General features: G+C 37.5%; 1 long non-coding RNA gene across 2 annotated transcripts; it reads right to left on the bottom strand.

Annotated features, from left to right (window-relative positions):
- Positions 1-1,863: 1,863 nt before the first annotated feature.
- On the bottom strand, positions 1,864-21,634 carry LOC108266653 (uncharacterized). 2 transcript variants are annotated; one of them, XR_008396565.1, is made up of 2 exons: positions 21,388-21,634; positions 1,864-2,434 (listed from the first exon to the last, which is right to left on the bottom strand). It is a non-coding gene; the product is annotated as an uncharacterized LOC108266653 (long non-coding RNA). The 2 variants fall into 2 exon arrangements; XR_008396566.1 differs by lacking the exon at positions 1,864-2,434 and adding an exon at positions 10,709-13,992.
- Between the last annotated feature and the right edge of the window lie 1,862 nt (positions 21,635-23,496).

Here is a 23,496-nt window from a genome sequence, read left to right as displayed (position 1 = left end):
TGTATATGTATATATATATATATATATATATATATATATATATATATATATATATATATATATATATATATATATATACACACACAGACACACACACACAGCCTATTTTAAGTTTATTTTCCGCCTCATTGCAGCAAGTGTGCAATCCGGTTAACAACTGAGCAATTAGTTAATCTATAATAAATCTGCCCTGATCTAAAACTCAAGAAGCTATGCTTCCATAACACATCACCGAGCAGTACAGTAAACATAGTCTATGTGAAAAATAGGCTACAGTCGGCTAATTATTATTTAAAAATAATAATAATAATAATAATAAATGTATAATTGAAATGTTTGATGTTCTAAACGAAAATTTAAATAGATATAATCTTGATGTTCGTGCAGCACCCAGTAAATTGCTCAACTCTATACTAGGACACATGAAATCATTTAAAGCACAGCACTCGGGCGATTGTATAAGCCTGTGTCAGAGGAGATTTAATGCGCGAAATACAGTGGATATGGACAGTATAAAAAAATTAAAGTTTTTTATATTTAAAAAATGATTACAAGTTGGTACATGGTGGTTTGCTTGAGTTCATGCCAACCAGATATTTTTAAAAACTGGGATTAATAATAATAATAATAATAATAATAATAATAATAATAATAATAATAAGGGGATTATTTGCATTGCCGACTATTTTAGCGCATGTTTACTTTCAGTAAGCTATAGAGCTGTATAACAGTTCAGTCTCTCTGAGACTTCACACGGACCACAGCTTTTTAAATATTACCGTTCTCTTTTTCATTTCTCTTACAATAAATAGCAAGACACAGAAATAATAATCAATAAGCACAAAGTAGAATAAATGAACGTTTTCTCAGGGTCTTGAAACAAGGGTGCAGGACTGTAGGCCTAATCGATAACCTAATCGGATATTAAATAATAATAATAATAATCATAATAATAATAATATTTTTCACTACAGGACGAAACAGTGACCACAAACTGTCAAAAGATTCAAACTTTGAAAATGTGCACTTTTACTAAAATAACACGTCAGATACCGCCTGCGTTTCTATTGGCTGGCTTTTAAATTATGGACTGATAATTAGGCCTGTTTACTGACTCTATCTTAGCGCACTGGGAAATTATTTTCTGTATGTTTATTAAATTAATAAATGTTGTAAAGGCGGACAATTAATTCAGGACAATTTTAGATAACCATTTTAAAAAAGCAACACCAGCGCTGGTGTTTGCGCTGTTTGAACGTTATATCGCTTTGTTTTCGTGATATTTGTGAGTTTTGTGGGTTCACTGTTTATTTATTTCTTTCATATATACACAACTACTAAACTTCGCGGTTTAATCGCAGCGCGTTTCCCTTCACACATGAACACCGCGCTGTAGTTTTTATACGATTAAAAAAAAAGGAGAGATTTTGGACGCATTTTGAAAGTAATTCACGGAAAGGCGTCTGGTGATTTATTTATTAAAAATAAATAATAAAATTAATAATAAAAATAAAAAAGCCTCCTCTCATTTAAGTGCCGTCTCCAGTTTGGTCTTTCACGCAGCTTCGTTCTCAAATATCATAGTAAGCTACATGAACTCGATTAAAAAGAAAGGGTGGGGGGATCTAAATCAAACCACACTTCAGAGTAAGAACTTGTTGGCAACCCAGCTGAAAGTTCTGTTTAATCAGACACCAGTGAAACTTCCGGCTCGTAACATCCTAAAGCGTTCATACAGGAGAAATAAAAAGAAACCCCGCAGTGTGTGAAGTTGTGCTGAAACATGGCATGATGCACTGCTGCAATCTGATCACGTGACAAAACGAGACGTACTTAAAACAATGCTTTGGGGGAAACACCAAAGAGGTTTTCAGGAAGCTTTTAATGGCGAAATATAAGCAAAATACATTACGCAACATAAACAAGATAAATAGAATTTTATAAATACACAAACAAATAAGGAATTTTGAAAATCACTTTTTTTCTCTCTCTCCTTCCCTCCATGTTTACCTTTGATCAGTGATCAGTGCTGAGCAAGGTGGACAGCCAAAGCGACACTGCTAACACACTGCAGTCTGGACAAAGATCTCGCGCTGCTTGGTGACTTCTTGCTTCAGCAGCACGAGCATACTGGAGACATTTGTCTTGGTGTAACTCCAATATTTACATGCTGCTAAAGCAAGACAACACTCTCATACTCACACACACCCACACGTATGGTGTATGTCCAAGGCACTGATGCTACAGCACAGCACGGCCTGCATCTCTGTATCACCACAAACCATTCTGTGCTGCTACACCACCACCTGAAGAGCATCTCTCTCTCTCTATCACTCTCTCTCTCTCTCACACACACACACACACACAGACGGAGAATCCCCAGTTCTAGTTAGCTCCCACCTCTTTGCTTCCCCACAGGACTCCAGCGCTCCATCTGAAACGCAGGAAAGATCCATGAATGAGTACGTAAGCATGCATCTCCAGCACCTACATGCCAGCACACAGGATAAACAGCATATACATTTATATTAATATAAACTTTAGTAGTGGAATTGCACATAATTAGGATGTTCAGACGCATTCAAAATTATGCCCCTATTTTTGAATACATGTAATGCTCACTGTGAACATACCACACTATATATATTGTCAGCATGCACAGTATTGATACTCTGCAAATATCATTGTAGTAACAGTAGTTTTAATATTTAAAAAATATTTTAACAGCATGCTGAACATAAATTGGACTTTTAGCTCTGCAGCAGCTTGTGAACAAACTCCTGTAGCATAAGGAGAATGGCTCAACACTGTTGAGGACCAGTAGGCAAGCATAACACGATCTTCGATAACCACCCCAGGCCGTGGCCGCTCAACCAGCCACAATGTGACCTTCAACAGCGATCCTTTACTGTTCCTATAGGCTGATCACTACGCCAGCATTGACTTTTTCCCCAACCACTAGATATCTATTACTGATAAGGGTTATCTGTGTAACAGTATAGCCAACCTGAAGTAATCCAACATTGTTGCACCAGCCAAGTTCCAACACAGCCTTATTAAATTTGGTGGGAAAAAATACACTTGGCAATGTTGATGCACTCAGTCTAAAAGCAACAGAAAACACGTAGCTAAATTAATTCCAGATCAATCCATTCGGTTGAGCAAAATTGCATTGTATTGCAAAAATGCATTTTGCATTGTGTGTATGGCTTTGGTGGCTGCACAGCGGGTAAAACAGTGCATCCCACAAATCTATGCTGCATCATGCATTTACCTGCACAATCACGGAAAAATTGAGAAACAGATGCATCAAACCATTACCTTATAATTCCACATTATAGTGCAGTTAAACCATGCAAAATGCTTCCAAGAACTGTTTCATGCTGGTTTCATTATATATGTTTTAAATACAGTCAAGATCAAACAAGCAGTTACACCAGAAAAGCAAGAAAGACTGCAAGTGCAATTAGGTGGTGGTGGTGGTGCTACAACAAGGCACTGTCCTAATGTCCTTACTCTAATATTCACTGCTGCTATTTATTATATTTTTCAAAATATTTCTCAATTCTACCATGTAATTAAACTAAAAAACTAAATTGTATTATATTATGCATGGTTTTAAGTTCATTTCTAAGACATAATACACAGCAGTTCTGTTCATTTTAGTGAACAATAAATAAATAAATGTAAAAAATAATAAGTGATTTGGCCACCAAAACCACTCATTACTAGTTGTTGCTGGCCTGGTGAGCAGTTTATTGTAATTATGCATCCATGCCTGCGTTGCTGGTTCAACAGAACAGTGATCCTTCAGTGCACCTCTGCAAAGTGTCAGGAAATATTTTGTATAATATGATGACTGATCTCTGTGTCTGTATACTAGCATTATTACTCTTCTGTAAAATATTAATTTTCAGCAATGACTTGAACATGAAATTTGCTTATGATGCAACACAAATTAGTCACCACTGTCACACCGTCAGTAAATCTGAACCACCAATCTAGAGATTTTATATGCAGTTTTTGATTACATAATACAAGTTAGAGAATTTAATCCAAACTAACAAGAAACAAAGTGTGTGTGTGTGTGTGTGTGTGTGTGTGTGTGTGTGTGTGTGTGTGTGTGTGTGCGCGCGCACCAGTGTTTATGTTGTTGTCAGTTTTAGAGCCATACACAGTTAAGTTTGTAAATACATAAAGGGTGTATGTGTGTAAGACACTATGGGTGCTCCACATGACAATAACCTGACTACAGTAAGAAAGTGTGTATGTGTGTGTACAAATTTAGGCTTTACAGTCACAACACAGTGCTTAATCCACATCAGCAAAAGCTCTTCTGTTAACAGCATTTGTATTATAAAGTAAAACCTCAGTACAGGAAAGGACATACTGCAAGGAATCCCTAATCATGATGTTATTTAAACAAAATAAGGACTTGATCAAGTTTCTGGTGTGGAGGTGCTCTTTCTCAACCCCTTACAAACAGCCTCAGCATCCATGAATTTAATCTCATATCCTGTTTCCCATTTTCCCAATTTATAGCACAACTTCACCCATAAATATTTCTAATGATAGTTAGGGAATTCCACCTAGCTGTGGTTTGAGCACAACCTCTGCAACAGCACATGGACAATAAAATAAAATAATAAAACATATGAAAAAGCCTGAAATATTCTGGCCAAAGTAATAATCTCTTATGGCTCTCTAATCGCATTCACTTAAAATAATAATAATAATAATAATAATAATAATAAATCTGTAAGTCTGCAGTGCTTTCAGTCTCTTAATTTAATTTTTTATACATCACTACAAAAGTGCAGTGAGGTGCAAGTCATGTTATAACAGTTTATCTTTTCTCACACACACACACACACACACACACACCTTAATGTTAGCTGTGTTCTTAAAAAAGGTTCAGTACAAATATCACATATGTATAAATGCACATCATGAAATTGCCCCTATGCCATTTTACTATGTAGCATAAAATGTAGTGGTTAGCATTAAAGCAGTGATCATCATTACATGGTCCCATTAACAGGTGTTTACACATTTTATATTTTTTAAACTGGTTTGTATTATTGACAACGAAACTACAACTCAGTACTACTGATAATAACGCTTACTGTGAGTGTGTCTGATTTAAACCAAGAGCTGCTCAAACAACCATGAAAAAAAGAAATAGAAAAAAGTCAAATATACAGTACTGTGCAAAAGGCACATGCAAAGAAATGCTGCACAGCAAAGATGCCCTCAAAAATAAAGAAATTAAAAGTAAATTACACAAAGTCACTATTTAGTTTGACAACCCTTTGCTGTTAAAAAAAAAAAAAAAAAAAAAAAAAAAAAAAAAGTAGTCTCAGGTACACTTTCTAGAGTTTTATAAGGAAATGAGCTGTAAGTGTTACTGAGCATCTTGCAGAACCAGCCACATCTCTTCTGGAGATTTTAACTTTTGCACTTGCTTCTTATTTTTTCAGCAAAATCCAGCAGCTTTCATTATGTTTTTTTTTTTTTTTGTTTGAATTGTGTCTCTTACATAATATGCTGCTTTCTTTACTGACATACAAACATTTTAATTTTGTCCCAGAAAACTAATGTTTGGAAATCTAAGATGTTTTTGTACTGACTTGATAATGTAGAAGTTATAAAAATAAAAATCTATAACAAAGTGTATACTTAAAAAAAAATAAAAAAGGGGTGCCTAAGACTTATGCACAGTACTTTATACATGTTTTCTGTTATCCATACAATCCCCACATCAAGTCTTCTTATAGCATTAGGTTCATTGTGGCTGTCAAACAGAAACATATATAAACATATACATATACATATATATATACATATATATACATATATATATATATATATATATATATATATATATATATATATATATATATATATATATATATATATATATATATATATATATATATACACACACACACACTCATATACATATGTGTGTGTGTGTGTGTGTGTGTGTGTGTGTGTGTGTGTGTGTGTGTGTATTGAGAGAGAGAGATGACAATGTGACCTTCAGTGAAATGGGACATGTATACTTGTAGGTAGAGTAATTAAGAAATTTTATTTACATTTTTTTAACCACTATAATACACTCAGCATGCTGCTTTATTAACCATTTTTAAACCACTTACAAGTTAAATGTAGGTTAATTTAAAAAAAAAACTGCTCACTGGAATTCTGCAACATGAACCATGGACATTAATGGAACTTAATAATTTAACTTAATAATAGTAAATTGTATTAAACATATTAACATACACTTTGTGATTGTGTGTATATAATAACGTGGTGTATTTAGAAATGGCAGCACCCAAAAGCAAAGCTATATTGTAAGAGGAAATATAATTTTTTTAAAATAAATAAAGCAGTTGCTAAGAGAAAAAAAAGGATCTTGTAGGTAAAATTACATGAAAATATGCCTTTTTATTTAATTTATTTTTTTTTAGAGAGAGAGACTGGATGAATATGCACACTGGTGTACCCTAATCTTTTAACCTCACTTAACTTGTGTTCAGCTAAAGACCACATGACCTATGGTTCAAAGGGCATCACCCAGAACTTCCCCCTGTCAACACCCTATGACTGAAGCAAGCAAGCAAACACACACACACACACACACACACACACACACACACACACACACACACACACACACACGTACTGACAAGCCTGTAAATCTACCACAGTTACAAGTCACCCACTTTACCAAACAGCACATTTTCCAACCAAATAACCAACTGTTTACGACCTAAAAAAACAGTCATTTAAAATAAATCATACTAACCATCTAATCCTTTACATTTATTTCAGTCCTGACACATGTATATGCAAACACGACAAACAAACGACATCTAGTAAGCTGAATGCTGACCATTTTTGCGGCAAGACAACAAACCTCTTAATCAAATATTTACTCTTAATAAAGTCAGGACAAGAGCGACAGCAGGACAGACAGCACACCTGCAAAGCAGCCATGCATTTGAGAATAGCCAGATTCACACGCTCTACAACTACACACACCCTACCTGTAACCTACCTCTCTCTCTCTCTCTCTCTCTCTCTGTGTGTGTGACCCTTACACACAGTACTATTCCTGGATACCACTGAAGATACAATCCAAACATCAAACTGCATCTATCACCAAATATAAACCTCGCTGTGCATGCTCAACCCACACAAATACAAACACACCCAAAACTGCTAAATGTGTGTCCTGTGCAGCTTCCTTTTAGAGATGCAGAAACTGTAAATTGTTAACCATTAAAACAAGGTCCTTGTGGTGAACTATATAATAACACAAATTAGCCATTGCATAACAACCCATCTCGATCTAATTCACCCCTCTCTATTTCTTAGCATGCAAATTATTTAGCATGTTATTGCTGGTCTGTGAAAGTGGACTGAAGGTCCCTGGGGCTGGAATGAAATTGGCAAATCTGACAATGGTGCATATTAGGCCTATGTGCTATTTTGAAACCTCTCTACAATCACCTAAATGGTCATTCCACCTCCATGTCGAGTATCTGTTTGAAACCCCAGCTGACCAGAGTGATATAGGAACACAAGGTCATGGCTATGCTCATACTTAGCCAAATAAATTAATAATTAAATAATTAAATAATTAATTAATTAATAATACACCAAACTTATCACCAAATCCAACCAAACAGCAATAAATCCTCTGCTAAAACAATTTCTGTTTCCTTTTTGCTTCTCACCAGTGCACAAGACATAAATTCCTGCATATAGCCCACACAATGTTTTTTTTTTTTTTTTAAATATCTGTGTGCACAATTAAACTCATCATCTGTACATCAGTGTCTCAAAAGTGTCTACACTTCATTGCAGGCTAGACTAAAATACACTTTTTTGCACTGTGCAGCCTTAAAAAATAAATTAAATAATAGTAATTAAACCACATTCCCATAAACTTTAATTTCATAAATTAACATCAACCTTTATTTCACTGTCTAGATATTCACTAACATTCACCTACCACATTTCCTCAAAACCTGCTCTAAATTTAAAAAAAAAAGTGCATTCTGATTTTACTAAATTATCTGATATGCGTGCACTTGGCTTTAGTTTAAACTAACAATTAGTGTGAGAGTAGAAATGAAACTCAATAAAATGAATAAAATAAGGCATGACTTGGGGTTAAAACACATCTCACACAAATTATACAGCAGCCCTCAGTCAGAAGAGAGAACTCTCAGAAACTACATAGTGTAATCTGCACAGCAGGAGAAGTTGATAAGGTGCAAAACACAAATTAGATAAAATCTGGTACAAGTTAGGAAACATAATAAACCATTAAATTACGAGAATAAAGCTTTTTAAGTCAGCACTCTGAATATGGTGGACAAAAGGTCACAGCTTCTGTCCGATATTCATTTATAAACCCAGCACATGCACTGAATTTGTACTAATACTTTTACCAAGTCATAACAAGATGTTTAGGGAAAGAAAAAAAAAGTAAAACGTCATGTTACATTTGGGCAGAAAACTTTCTAACATATTGCTGACATGTAGATATAAATGTGTTGTTAAAATGTAGCAGGAGCACAAGAGTGAGAGAGAAAGAGAGAGAGTGTGTGTGTGTGTGTGTTTGCTGATTAAAAGGTAATGTTGTGAAAACGATAGATCTGGTTGTGGTTCACTTGAGGGGGTTTCCCTACGGTCCCAAATACCCACATGAGGAAGCCTGTACACTGCCAGCAAATAAAATGCTAAAATAAAATTAGCCTAAAACTCTCTCTCTCACACACACACTAAATGAGTGGTCTAATGCGTAATGACTTACACACTCTTGCTGGTGATGTGTAAGCAGTAAAGCAGCTGGGTGCATAGGTCATACAATTCCAGTGTTATTGAGGTGGAGGGAGGAAAAAAACCCCACAAATCTCATGAGTCGTGATGCTAAAACAAGTACACAAATACATAACCTGTAATGTACAGGGTTATTTGTAATATATTAAAAAAGCTACTACAGGGAATCGATTCTTGACATCTGCTCAATCATAATACATCCTGTTGTGGGAAGAGGGAAGCCAATTCTGAGAGGAAACTCAAAATATTTTCTAACTCAAGTTCCTTTTCTCAAAAGTACAAAGCACTAAGTGGGCTTCATTAGAGCCTCAGCTACATCCTAATGACAAACGCAGAAATGATCTTAGCCTAATAAAATGCCTGTTATTCTCTTACCTAATAATTTGAAGTCTGTTTTGTTTTTGCTGTTTATCCTTTGCTAGGGGGGAGGGGGGGACACACGAAGTGGACAGCTCTTACCATCAGTTATGTGACGAGGTCAAAGTGTCACAGTAATGACCTTTCAGCTTTCTCAAGAGCCAAGCAAGCCAAATGACTACACTTAAACAAAAAGCAAGGTTCCTCACAACTGTGATTTTTTTTTAAGCCAGCTGAAATTAGCTTTCTATTAACAGCAGCTGGGGCCCCGAGGTGCACGACATGATGTGGGGGGAAATAAAACCTTATCCTTAGTCTGAATGACCCTGTAGACAACACAACATGGAGTTTGCACACTAATGTTCATATACATGTTTTTTTTTTCTTCTTTCCACAATTACATCCAAGTGTGTTAGATCAAACAGGGTCTGTGACATTGATGTATAAATGTATACGACAGTGTAGCGTTTTTGGATTTAAAAAAAATTACTTTATTTTTTTTGTAAACGTGTAATTAAATTCAACTGACTTCCAAGTGTGATGTTGCAATCGCGAGGTGAAGCAGATCCGCCACATCACGACGCGCCTCCGTTTCAAAGCCCCATCCAGCACTTCATCACGAGCTCACACACACACACACACACACACACACAACTAAATACCACGGCTTATTTGAGTCAGACGTAGTGCTGTAATTATTCATTCCCTACTAGCAAAGTGAGCAATTGAAACTATAATCAGTTTACTTACAGTTTCGGGAGGTGAGTCAGGTAGTGCAAAGCGTCTATTAACCTTGTGTGAGATATATATATATATATATATATATATATATATATATATATATATATATATATATATATATATATATATATATATAGTTATCTTATGGCGCGTAGTTCAGACTTTCTCAGTCGGTTAAAACCCCAAATCGTAAATACAAATGGCTTGTATAGTCATAAAGGATACACATCTTCCATCATCAGTGACGGTGGAAAAAAAAAGTGTTTTATTTTTTTTTAAACGTGCAATAGGAAATTATTATTTGGCATGAAAAACGGTTGGAAGAGTGTTGGAGAGACGTCCCGGCGGTGTTTCTCGGTGCTGATAGGCTGCGTCGGCTCCTCCACTTCTCCAATCCCGCTCAAACGGCGCGTTCAAAAAATGCCGAAAAACAACAAACCGTCACCAACAAACGGTCGCATCCGCTTCTTCATCGCCCGCCCTTATTTTCAGAATTTTTCCAGATTTTTCCAACGCAATCCACTAATTTTAAAATAATTTTCCGTGAGAAATGGCTATTTCACCGCGGTCCAAGAACACTCCGATTCTCATAGGCGATGCTAGCAGGATTAGCTTCGCGAGCTAGCGTACTGTATCCTCTTGTCTCCACTTCAGCTAACGGTACTTGCCCTCCAACTTGCTTTCTTCTTTGTCTCCATCACTCCTCCTCGGCCAGGCCCCATTTCCAAATTATTGTAGTTGGTTGTTGTAGTTGTTGTTTTTTTTTTTTTTTTAATTTTCAAATACTTAAAAATAACCTAATTGACATTTAATCCGAATACGGGAGGGGGGGACCCCTCAAAGCCGCACCGCAGCAGCTGTTATTCCTACCGCTACTCACTCGAAAATGGCGCCGAAAGCTCCACTCTTCATTCAAATTTGCCGGAGCCACGCCCCCTCTCACGTTGTTGTATGACGTTACAGAGAGCGCGGCCTACGATTGGTCCAAAGAAATGCATCCTCAAACCAGCTATAGCAACCCACGGAGACAGCGCAGAAGAGCCAACAGAGAGCAAATATCACAGTGCTGAAGTTTCACTTACAAAGCGAGGGGTATGGCATGCCAGTACAAGAACCATACTGAGATTAATTAATACGTCAATCACGTGCACGGTCTTTTGTGTCTTGGTTATTCGGGAGGCACATATAAAGCGCATGTAATGTGACACAAGGACGTTTTCAGGCTGCTTAGTAAAAACTCAAAAGGGTTCCTGTCTCATGAAAGACAAAATCTCCATGCAGTTAGCCGAAAATAATTTACTCGTGAGTTATTGTGAATATTAGTGTAGATAAAAACAATAAAAAATAAAATACATCAAAAATTTATACAATTTATAAAATACAGTAAAATCAGGGCTGATTTCCGGTTATAGATGAAAGGCAGTTTTTAGAAGAAATGTTTACTGCCACCTAAGTCTTATTATGTGAGAAAGGTGATGTAGCACCGCTGTTCCAAGGATGTTGAAGTGGAGTCTGCGGCGCCGTGACAACAGCAGTGAGCGCGAGCTGCATCGCCAGTGACGCGCTCACCCCATCAGCAGCGCGCGACCGTATTGGAGGAGCACGGAGACAATCCCCGCCCCCTTTCTGTTTACTGCCCGCTGTAGCGCTCCAACAGAGCGGACATTCGCCAACGTTACATTCATCTTAATATTGCTTACAGATCATTAAAAGTGACTGGTCCAGCTTTTAACGATATTCTATTATAAGACACATTGTGTGTAATATTATTCTCTTTGTAAAAGAGGCTCTGCCACCGACTATAAGTGTAATTCAACACACGCATCTAGCCAACATACTGTACACAGTAACAGTGTAGTGTTTTAGAAGGGTGAATATTGTGTAATAAACACGGTTGTTAACTCTTTTCGGGGGAAAGCAGATAATAGATGCTTTAAAAGTGGCTAGAAGTCACCAGATGACGTCACATTCTAATCTGCATATTCATTGGATCATTATTAATAGTCATTATTATTTGCATATCAAATTGTGTTACATGAAAAAGGAACATGTACAGAATAGAACAGAATAGAGTTTTTCATAATAGAAAATAATTAAGCAATATCGCTACAGTTGCAATCAAAATTACTCAACCCCCATTGCAAATCAGGTTTACTGTCAAAATTTACAGACTTTCAGCTGTTTGCAATGAACAAATCAAACAAAAACAACTGAAATAGTTCAACACAACGAATGCTTCAAATGGTTTCCCCAGACTCAACTGAAAATGCAACTTATAATGGTTTCTCCAGTTTCAAAATTATTCAATAACCACTTTTAATAAAAGGTTTAAAACATATCTCTTCTCCTAGGCATTTTAATCTAATTTTTATAATTGTCTATTGTCTGTCTTTATTTGGTTTTATTCTGTTTTCTATTTTACTTTTCTTTACTCTGTTCAGCACTTTGGTCAGCTTCGCTGTGTTAAATGTGCTTTATAAATAAAATTTACTTACTTACTAACCCCTTCATGGCAAGCATCTTTAGTACTTAGTAGAACATTCTTTTGCTGTTATGACCTACTGCAAACAAGATGCATAGCCAGACACCAGCTTCTGGCAGCGTTCCTGAGTAATCTTAGTCCATTCCTCATGAGCAATGGCCTCCAGGTCAGTAATATTCTTGGGTTTGCATACTGCAACCGCCTTCTTCAAATCCCACCAGATATTTTCTATGGGGTTCAAGTTAGGTGACTGTGATGACCCTGTAGAATCTTCCAAGACTTCTTCTGCAATCAAGCCTTGGTGGAATTTGAGGTATGCTTGGGATCATTGTCCTGTTGGTAGGTCCAATGATGCCCAAGCTTCAGTTTCCTCAGAGACGGCATGACATTTTCTCCTAGGATTTCCTGATACTTCAATGAATCCATCTTTCCTTCCACACACTGAAGGTTTCCAGTGCCAGAGGATACAAAGCAGCCCCAGAGCATCACTGAGCCACCACCACGCTTGACCGTGGACAGAGTGTTCTTTCTTCATTCTTCTTCCTCCAGACATACTGCTGATCCATTGTGCTGAAAAGTTGCAGTTTGTTTCATCACTCTACAGAACAGAATCCCAAAATTTCTTTGGCTTATTTATATGATTTTGAGCCGACGTTTCTTGTGCTTTTGGATCAGTAGGGGTGTACATCTTGGAGTTCTGGCATGGAAACCTTCTGCATTTAGTACACTCCTTACTGTGCTCACTGAAACCTCAGTGCCTGTCGCCACCAAGTCTTGGTGCAGGTCTTTTGCAGTCACTCGAGGGTTTTTCACAACCTGCCTTCTCAGAAATCTGATTGCAGCTGTTGAGAGCTTCCTTTTTCTACCCCTAGCCAGTTCAGGTATTTCATGTGTTCCAGCTCAAGCACACCTGGTGCAACTAATGAAGCCCTTGATTAGTTGCAAAAGGTGTGCTTGAGACAACACCTGTCTTGCATATTTGTGCTGTTGTGAGGGATTCTATTTAAGGGGTTGAATAATTTTGAAACTGGAGAAATCATATAAGTTGCATTTTCGTTTGAATTTGGAGAAACCACTTGAAGCATTCATTGTGTTGAACTATTTCAATTACGTTTGATTTGTTCATTGCAAACAGCTGAAAGTCTGTAAATTTTGACAATAAACCTGATTTGCAATTGGGGTTGAATAATTTTGATTGCAACTGTATATGTTGTAATATTGAATATCAGCATGGCAGTGATTCAGCAGTAGGCATGAGACTGCAGGTCATGCAAGTGTGATATTGCGTTTATTGGGGGGGGGGACTAATTGGTTAGCAAGTTTGCTTGCATGTTCTGTGCTTAGGGGGTTTCCTCCCCCAGTCCAACGACATGTGTTTTAGACTGATTGGTATCTCTAAATTGTCTGTGGTGTGTGAATGTGTGTGTGTGTGTGTGTGTGTGTGTGTGTGTGTGTGTGTGTGACTGTGCCCAGCGATGAGTTGGCACCCTGTCCAATGTGTCCCCTGCCTTGTGCCTTAGTCCCCTGGGATAGGCTCCAGGTTCCCTGTGACCCTGTGTAGGATAAGAGGTACAGAAAATGGTTGGATGGATATTGTTGTTTTTTTGTTTTGTTTGTTTGTTTGTTTATTTTTGCTCCATTACTGGGAATAATTCCCAAAGAAGGCATAGCTTGGTAGCGCATTGCGTGTTGCTTTGCTACAAAGACTGACTGACAGCTCATAGTAACTGTAGTAACAGTTAATGAACTATTGCTAGAATTTAAGTTTTATGTAACACAGACAAGCAGACTGATACAAACAGAGAAATGTACCAGTGCTGTTACATTAAAACTAAATATCTCTTGGAATGCCACTTGTCCAAACAAATTAGTGGACTGGAACTAACAGTTGAATAATAGATTAGAATGATCTATTATAAAAATAAGTCTTTGGTCATGGCACCACAAATGAAGTATTTGCGTATTTATAAAATAGTATAATTTCTATCAACAAGGCAGACAAAAACAAGTAGTGGCAGTGGGTAGTTAGGAAACAGACATGAAGGAAAAACTTACAAATGGAATAATTAACTTTTATTATTTCTAAATATAGCCCAGAAAAGAATTTAAAAAGAAGAACAAAGAAGTACATAGGTGGGACAAACAATGGTAATCAGTGATTTGTCTTTGGGAACATTGGTTTGTGCAAATGCAACTCAGTCAGGCTTTACATACTGGTTGTGAGTTAAACAAATCTGCTCTTTCAACCAGTATATCCCGCAGCTGTGATGTGAGCTGGAGAGCCATATCAAGTGCAGGACAGTTGCTAACATCTGCTCAACAAGTCACTAGATTTTTGGCTAGATTCTGTTTTAAAACAAAGTTGCAAAACAGGTCTAAGAAGTCACCAAATTTAATGATAAATTTACTACCTTGGCAACACTGGGTGCTACTCAGGGTGCTACCTGATTCCTTGCACAGCACAGTCTGGCCTAGGGGTACTGCACTCAAAAATCCCACACTCAATGACTAAATGCATCAAGGGGCAAATATATTTTTAGTTTACTTTACTTTAGTTTGTTTAAGCCGATATTTCATTTACAGGGCACACTGTGTTATGGTTTGTTATTTGTGGCAATGGACAACAGTGGGTAGGGAAAATGTCTGTTTGTTTACAGATAAACTAGATCAGGAAGAGTAGTCTATAAAGCAGCATTAGTGTTACAAACTGACTTCTTTTATATTATACATGAACAAGTACATAACATTATTGAAAAAGGAACTCTTTTGCATTAGCCATACAATGCACAGAGCCACTTCTCACGTTTCACAATTTTTAGCCATCTTCTCCACTACTCCACAAAACTCAGAATAGGACTGTGTTTTGAAATCGGAGCTGAACCACACCTCAGCTTTCCAGATAGAAACACTAAATGTAATAAGTGGCTTCAGGCCATTTTTGCTTTGTTTGTGTTTGTGCAAGTGTATGAGTGCCTTTGTGTATATGAGACATAGTGAGTGTGTGTCTGCGTGCATGCACATGCATGCGAGCATTCGCTCCATTTCCAGACAATTATGGCTTATTTCCTGGATCATGAGACAGTTACAAATGATCCTTTTAGGGATAACAGGAAAAAAAAAAATTATATTAAAACATTTAAAATATTTTAAGTTATATAGAATCAAATTCCAGCTTCCAATGTAAATCCTGTTGTTGTTCTGGAAAATAATAATTAAAGTATCCTTTAATATTAATTAAAGGATCAATATTGATCCACATAGTCCAGAAAACTTGTCCTTCTGTGCCATACAGTTTAATCAAATCAGTATCATTATTGTCTGGTATTATGATCCTGAATTGCTTACACATTTAATTAGTTAATAACATTAATTAATTAAAGCTATCCACAATTAATCAAACATTAAATATGTGGCCATTCAAAAAGATTAATAGGGTTAATAGAAAGAGAGCATAGACATACAATGGATTCGGAAAGTATTCAGACTCCTTCAGTTTTTGCACACTTTATTGTGTTATAGATTTCATTTTAAATGTATTAAATGTATTAAATTTATTTAAACTTAAAAACTGAAACCTCTCATTAGGTAACAATTCAGACCCTTGACTAAGGCACTCCAAATTCATGCGGTTGGCGCTAGTGTGTTTAGGATCATTATCCTGTTGAAAGGTCCACTTTCAGTTCAACTTCAACTATCGGACAGTTGGCCTCACATTGTCTTTGATATGATGTAGAATTCATAGTTGAATCAATGAATGGAAGATGTCCAGTCCCTGAGGCAGCAAAGCAACCCCAAACCATAACATATCCCCCACCGTGCTTCAAAGTTGGTATGTAGTGCTTCTCCTGAAAAGCTATCTTTGGTCTGCACCAAATATGTCTGCTGTTACTGTGGCCAAACAACTCTATGTTTGTCTGTCCAGAGCACATTATTCCGAAAGGCCTGGTCTTTGACTATATGCTCATTGGCAAACTGTAGTCTTGCTTTAATGTTCTTTTTCAGACAACACAGGCTTTTTCCTGGCACGGCTCTCATGCAGGTCAAATCTCTTTCTGATTGTAGAAGCATGCACTCTGACACAGTTGCAAGACTTACTAGCAGATCCTGTGATGAAATTTTGGAGCTCTTGGATATTTATTTTTGCATCAGATGGTCTGCTCTTGTATTGAATTTGCTGGGACGGCCAAATTGGCAGTTGTTTGAAGTCTGCACCACTTGTTGATGATTTTCCTTAGAGTGGAATGATGTATTTCAAATAATTTGGAGATCTTTTTAAATCTCTTGCCAGACTCATACACATCCACAGCCATTTCTCTAAAGGTCTTACATAACCCTTTAGACCTTGGCATGATGACACCACACACCTCAATAAGGGAAAACCAGACAGTAGATATGAGAGGGGTATAAATAAGACAGGATCCACCTGCACTCCCTAAGTAGGGTCTAGTCACTGGCACTCAACCTTGAACACCTGATTCTAATTTTATGGATTTGAAGGTGTGATAAATGTAGGGGTGTAGTTACTTGTTCACATCCCTGCAAGTCAAGCCAGCAATACTTGTTGTCCCTTGTAGGGACATTTGGTCCCCAACAAGAGATAAAAACCTTCCCACACATATGTAAATAAACAAACAAACAAACAAACAAACACACACACACAGTCAAAGTAAAAAGGTTGCTGTATTACTATCCTTGAGAAGACCTGCCATTGGCATAATTATTAATTCAGCTAATTAATTCTGTACCTATGGAGAAGAATCTGTGGCAGTTACACTGTATGGCCAAAAATTTATGGACATCTGACCATCACACCTATATGTGATTTTTGAACATTCCATTGCAGATTTAATTCCTTTTTGATGATACATTAACCTCCACTCTTCCGGGAAGGTTTCCACTAGATTTTGGATTGTGGCTGTGTGGATTTGTGCTCATTCAGCCACAAGAGCATTAGTGACACTGATGTTGAACGAAGAGGCCTAGGGCACAGTCACTGTTCCAATACATCCCAAAGGTGTTCAGTGGGTTGAGGTCAGGGCTCTGTGCAGGCCTCTCAGGCTCTTCCTCATCAACCTTGGCAAATCAGGTCTTCGCTTTGTGGAAAGGGGCATTGTCACACTGGAACATTTTTAGGCCCCTTAGTTCCAGCATACAAAGATATACAGTTATGTGCTTCCAGCTTTGTGGCAACAGTTTGGGAAGACCCACATATGGGTGTTATGGTCAGGTGTCCACATGCTTTTGACCATATTATGTAGAAAACTAATCATACTTGGGGGGTGGGGTGGGGGGTCGGATCGGGTCAGTACATGAAATACAATACACAAACCATACTGCTTTTTCATTAGTGACATACATAAAACGTTCCACACTGAAAAGCACCATACATCTTAAGAATTAAACACTGACTTTGGTCAGAAGTGAATGTAATTGCCCTGTGCATCGCAATTTACTTTGTGGTGCATGAGCTTCTTGTGCACAACATAATGCACTGGCTGTTCAATCACGCTATACTTACATTTACATTTATTCATTTAACAGATGCTTTTATCCAAAGCGACTTACAAATGGGGAAATACAAGCAAAGCGATATATCAAGCAGAGAACAATACAAGTAGTGCTACCATACAAGATGTTTTTAACTGTGTACTAGAAAAGCAGAGTGTGCAGAGTAGAGGTAAGTGCCAAAGTTTATTTATAAATAAACAAATAAATAAAAAGCATTATGTGGGGTTGGCGTTTTAGGGGTTAGTTAAGTATTCACGGAAGTGGTGGGTCTTTAGCTGTTTTACTTGGGGGCGTGGCTGTAATCAGAGGTGGGAACAAGGTCCTGGAAGCATAATATTCCAGGAGGTGCTGCAGTCCAGATAAAACATTTCCCTTTAAAATTTCATATAGGCTCATTGTTTCTTCATTCCTACTGCCTTCAACTCTTAATCATCAAGCTTTTTTAATTATTACTAAAATATGATAATGTTCATATGACTAAAAACACATTCTTAGACAAATGTAGTATTTTCATCAATGTTGCATCTTCAGCCTTCAAAATGAGGCATTTTTTTATGTTCATACTGGGGATGCTTTAATGAAAAATACAATGAAAGCTCTCACATGTACTGATTAACTAGGCATAACATTTTCTGCTTGTCACTGTTTCTGTATTGTATTTCACACAAAAAGGAAACACAATTAAATACAATACTGCACATGGATTGCTTTTAATGGAGGATAATATTCACTTCTGGCAGTCAAGCAGCATTTCATTCTTAAAAGGCAAACCCATATTGATTGTTTTTCACATAGTGATGAAGAGCAATGCAGTGAAAGTTTTGCTTTTCACTGTGGCACGTTAGCACCTGTTTATTGGATTTCATGATTTCCCCCCAGTATGACTGCTTTTCAATCTGACATGGATTCTTCTCCATTTACACTCACCTAAAACTTGATTAGGAACACTATACTAATACTGGGTAGCGCCTCCCTTTGCTCTCAGAACAGTCTGAATTCATCAAGGAATGGATTCCACAAGATGGTAAAAAAATTCCGGTCTGAGATTCTGGTCCATGTTGACGTGATTGCATCACGCAATTCCAGCAGATTTTTCAGGTGCATTTTCATGCTGCAAATCTCCAGTTCTACCACATACCAAAGGTGATCTACTAGATTCAGATCTGGTGATTGGGAAGGCCACTGAAGACCACTGAACTCATTGTCATGTTCATAAAACAGTTTGAGACGACTTATGCTTTGACGACTTTTGCATTATCATGCTGGAAGTAGCCATTAGAAGGTGGGTAAATTGTGGCCATGAAGGGATGCACATGGTCAGCAACAATACTCAAATAGGCTGTGGCATTCAAGCTATGGTTGACTGGTAATAACGGGACCAAGAAAACATTCTCCACACCATTATACCAACTCCACCAGCCTGGACTGTTGACACAAGGCAGGTTGGGTCCATGGATTAATGCGGTTGGGGCCAAATTCTGACCCCAACATCTGTGTGCCTCAGCAGAAATCAGACCAGGCTACGTTTTTCCAGTCTTCACCTGTCCAGTTTTGGTGAGCCTGTGCCCACTGCAGCCTCAGCGTTCTGTTCTTGACTGTCAGAAGTAGAAGCACGACATGGTCTTCTGCTGTTGTAGCCAATCCGGCTCAAGGTTCAACATGTTGTGCATTCTGAGATGCTTTTCTGCTCACCACAATTGTATAGAGTGGTTATCTGAGTTACTGTAGCTTTTCTCTCAGCTCAATCCAGTCTGGTCATTCTCTTTTGACTCATCAACATGCTGTTTCCATCTGCAGAACTGCCACTTACTGTATATTTTTTCCTTATTGCACCATTCTGAGTAATCTCTAGAGACTGTTGTGCATGAAAATCCCAGGAGATCAGCACTTATAGAAATACTCAAACTAACCCATCTAGCACAAGTAATCATGCCATGGTCAAAATCACTGAGATCACATTTATTGTCCATGCTGATGGTTGACAAACATTACTCAAAGCTGCTGGGCAGAGCCTGCATGATTTTTTGCACTGCACTGCTGCCATACGATTGGCTGATTAGATAATTGCATGAATGACTACCTGTACAGTAGCCTACAGGTGTTCCTAATAAAGTGCTCCGTGAGTGTATACCTCCACCTAACCCTACCCTCGGTATCCACAAGTAAGCCTTTTTAGTTTACATTTGTTTGTTTTTAATAAAAGCTACAGTTTTTGTACAAAAAAAGCTAGATGTCATCAGGACGTCAAAACGATCAAATAGTCCTATCCTTCTAGGGACATTTGGTCCCCAACAAGAGATAAAAACCTTCCCACACATTGTACATAAACAAACAAACACACTAACACACACACACACACACACACACACACACACACACACACACATTTTTAGAAATGAAGAAATTAGAGTCATAGTTGAAAAGTTACCAGCCCAGAATAAAGATGTTTGGTATTTTATATTAAACTCAATGTCGTTAGTTCGCCGGTAAAATAAGTAAACAGTGGCTGACAAAGAGAGCTATAGACATGCCCAGACAAGCGCGCATCCTCACGGATGTCCCGCCTCTGACAGGCAGACTGGCGATGACGTCACACCTTCCAAATATAGCGCGTTGCTGGCGCCACAGGCCCCGCCCACCGTCGCCAGCCCACGCCTTTATTGGTGCGCCTTCATTGTCAATCACGTGATAAGACGAGGCCGCTGTTATTGTAAACAGGGTGCCTACTTTCTACAGGCGCTCCAGCACACAGTCTAACCTATCACAGATCTTTGTTTAGACGCCACAAGGATCAACAAAACATTACAATATACTATAGTTTGAACATTAGTATTTCATTGCAAAATTATCAATTTGTATAACCGGAAAATCCGATTTGATTGATTTTTTTTTTAAAAAACCAAAAGAACCCACAGACATACAGATATACAAAGCACGCTTTTGAACGGCAACCTGTCTTAGTTGTCTTGTCTTCAACCTTGGAACACATATTAGCTTTAATCAGTTTATTTAAAAATTATTTCATTTTAGATTTCATATCATCATTTTCTATTTTGAACCTAAACATTTAAGTGCCTTCTTAATCACGAAAATACCTTCAGTACGCATCTTCATCTAGCCTAGATTAAGCGTCTTTCTTAATCACCAGAAGTTTTAAATATGCTTTATGCTATAAACATTGATTGACAGGCTTGTTACTGAAGGCTGTGTGCAGCAACTAATGTTTTATCAAAAGCGCTTCCATCTCAGGAAGTCCAGATGGAGTTTTTCCGCCTTAACTCTCAACCTGCTACACTTCCAACATATCTCGCTCGAAAGATCCCCACAACTCTGTTAATGTTGGCTGTACGACCTTAGGTCATTCATATTCATATTTCTAAATAAACCCATAGACATAGCTTTAAAAAAAGAAGTTGATATGTTTAGGATAGGCATCTTACCATTTGAAGAGAAACGCGAATGTGCGAAGTATTCCTTGGTTTGGAAAAAAAGAAGTATCAAATGCAGTCATCACCATTACCTCGCAGATCTAATAATAATAATAATCATAATCATTATAATAATCGATCATTTCGGATCGCGACGCATAACTGTGAGTTTATTTATTGCCGTTTCGCCGGGCATTGAGGAAGTTCTTTTGTTCCAGTATTTATACACAGCGTCAAAGTTGCACGCTCAGGAGGCGGAGCGGCGCTGACATAAAGGAAGGACTGAAAAAGAGACCAAACGCACCCGACCTATAGACACAGACAGTAGTGCACCTTTTAGATCCAAAACAGTGCACTAGTTTCTGTCACCTGGAACAGCGTCTCAGGTTTGAGGCGCAACGCGCTGTTGTGGTGACAAGCAGAGAATTGGCGCTCGACCCGAGCTTTACGTTTATCTATGGCCAACCAGGACTGCGTCCCAAACATAAGCTGTTACTGTATGTCAAAATAGGACATTTGAGTATTACATAATCCATACATCATGCATTACTTGATACGCGGCATGGGCCTGTCCCAGATTATGGGAACGCCAAGTGCTCTGATTTACTGAGGAACAGAATATCCATCTAAAATAGACGTGAGAAACTTAGCCTACGCAACACCTTGGTTATTGTGATACACGTTATTTTGTCGGTAGACTGCTGCTTTCTTTCGATCACCACAAGTTGCTATAGAGTTGCATCACTGCATGTCTTGAAATGTTGTGACTTGATATGTATCCCTTATTAAATATTTTCTTTTTCTATTGCTTAAAGTGTTTATTATAACATATGTTCATGTTCTGGGGGTCATGTGGACCTTTTGTAATGCGACATTATTAGCAACTAATTACAAGTCAATAAGGAGACCCAGATGTATTTTTAATATAATATTTCAGACTAATTTGTTTCAGTCTAATAGAAAGAGGGTTTAACCCCCCAAATGGAGCCATAGTTTAGTATCTTCCAAGTACTGTTTTGTACTAGAATTGTTTCGCATTACCTTGGAATAATCTGACATATAGGCTTATATTACTGTAATGGTGATATCTAAATAACTGAGAAGAGTCCTTATGTGTCCCGTTCATCTCTTCAAATTGTAAAATTGAATCAAAGTGCATAAACTGCGTCTTAAACCCGTGTCTCTGAAGAGTAAGCTGATAACTAGTGAAGAGTACAGTGATAACTATAGTGAAGAGTATAGTGATAACTAGTGAAGAGTATAGTGATAACTATAGTGAAGTGTATAGTGATAACTAGTGAGGAGGACAGTGATAACTAGTGAAGAGTATAGTGGTATGCTAACTATGACTAACGATTTTGGTGGCTCTTTTGAACTAAGCCATAGGTAACTATACTCTCCTATTATGAATTGTACATTTTATGATCGATTTTAATATGATAATGATCATGAATATGAATATGATACCCTATTACAAACCTCAAGATAGAAGTTTGTGTTTAAAGCATGTCTGTTTGTACACTACAAAAGTATTGGCTATGGGGTGTAATTTTCTAGTGGGAGTTGTGCTATATTGGTTGAGGGAATGTTGTAAATAGTCTAATTCTTTATAACCCTATAGGCTGATTGGAATCTCTAAAACAACAACAACAACAACAACAACAACAACTGCATTACAGCATTAAATTGTGTTTTACTTTAGCAGGCATATAGGCGCTTGAGTTCTTTAGGCTATTTATGCAGGAGAAACACAACGCCTGGGCACTAACTTGTTGACACAGCTGAGGTGATGCTCTCTGCATTTTCCATAGACGCTTCCTATGTTTGCCTTTAAATGCACAAAAGCCGATTAAGTGCGCAGCCTATAGGTTTAGTTTACGATTTTTTCTTCCTTTCTCTGCATTAAAGATGGACACTGAAGAAAAGAAATACATCAATTCATAAAAAAAAGTTGAAAATGTGATCGCCCATTCACATTAAAAGGCTGTACGTTTCTCCTAACTTTAAAACTGATTTGAAAATAAGAGAAAAGTAGATTTTAGAGTTTTTAAAAAAGTCTATTCTAACGAAATTCAACTCTTCGGCAGTCTGATGATTTAACACATCCAGTTTGTATGTAAT

The sequence above is a fragment of the Ictalurus punctatus genome, chromosome 6 (assembly GCF_001660625.3).
Source record: "Ictalurus punctatus breed USDA103 chromosome 6, Coco_2.0, whole genome shotgun sequence".
Classification (NCBI taxonomy): domain Eukaryota; kingdom Metazoa; phylum Chordata; class Actinopteri; order Siluriformes; family Ictaluridae; genus Ictalurus; species Ictalurus punctatus.
The sequence above is the reverse complement of the archived record's forward strand: the minus strand, read 5'-3'. Positions and strand labels throughout refer to the sequence as shown.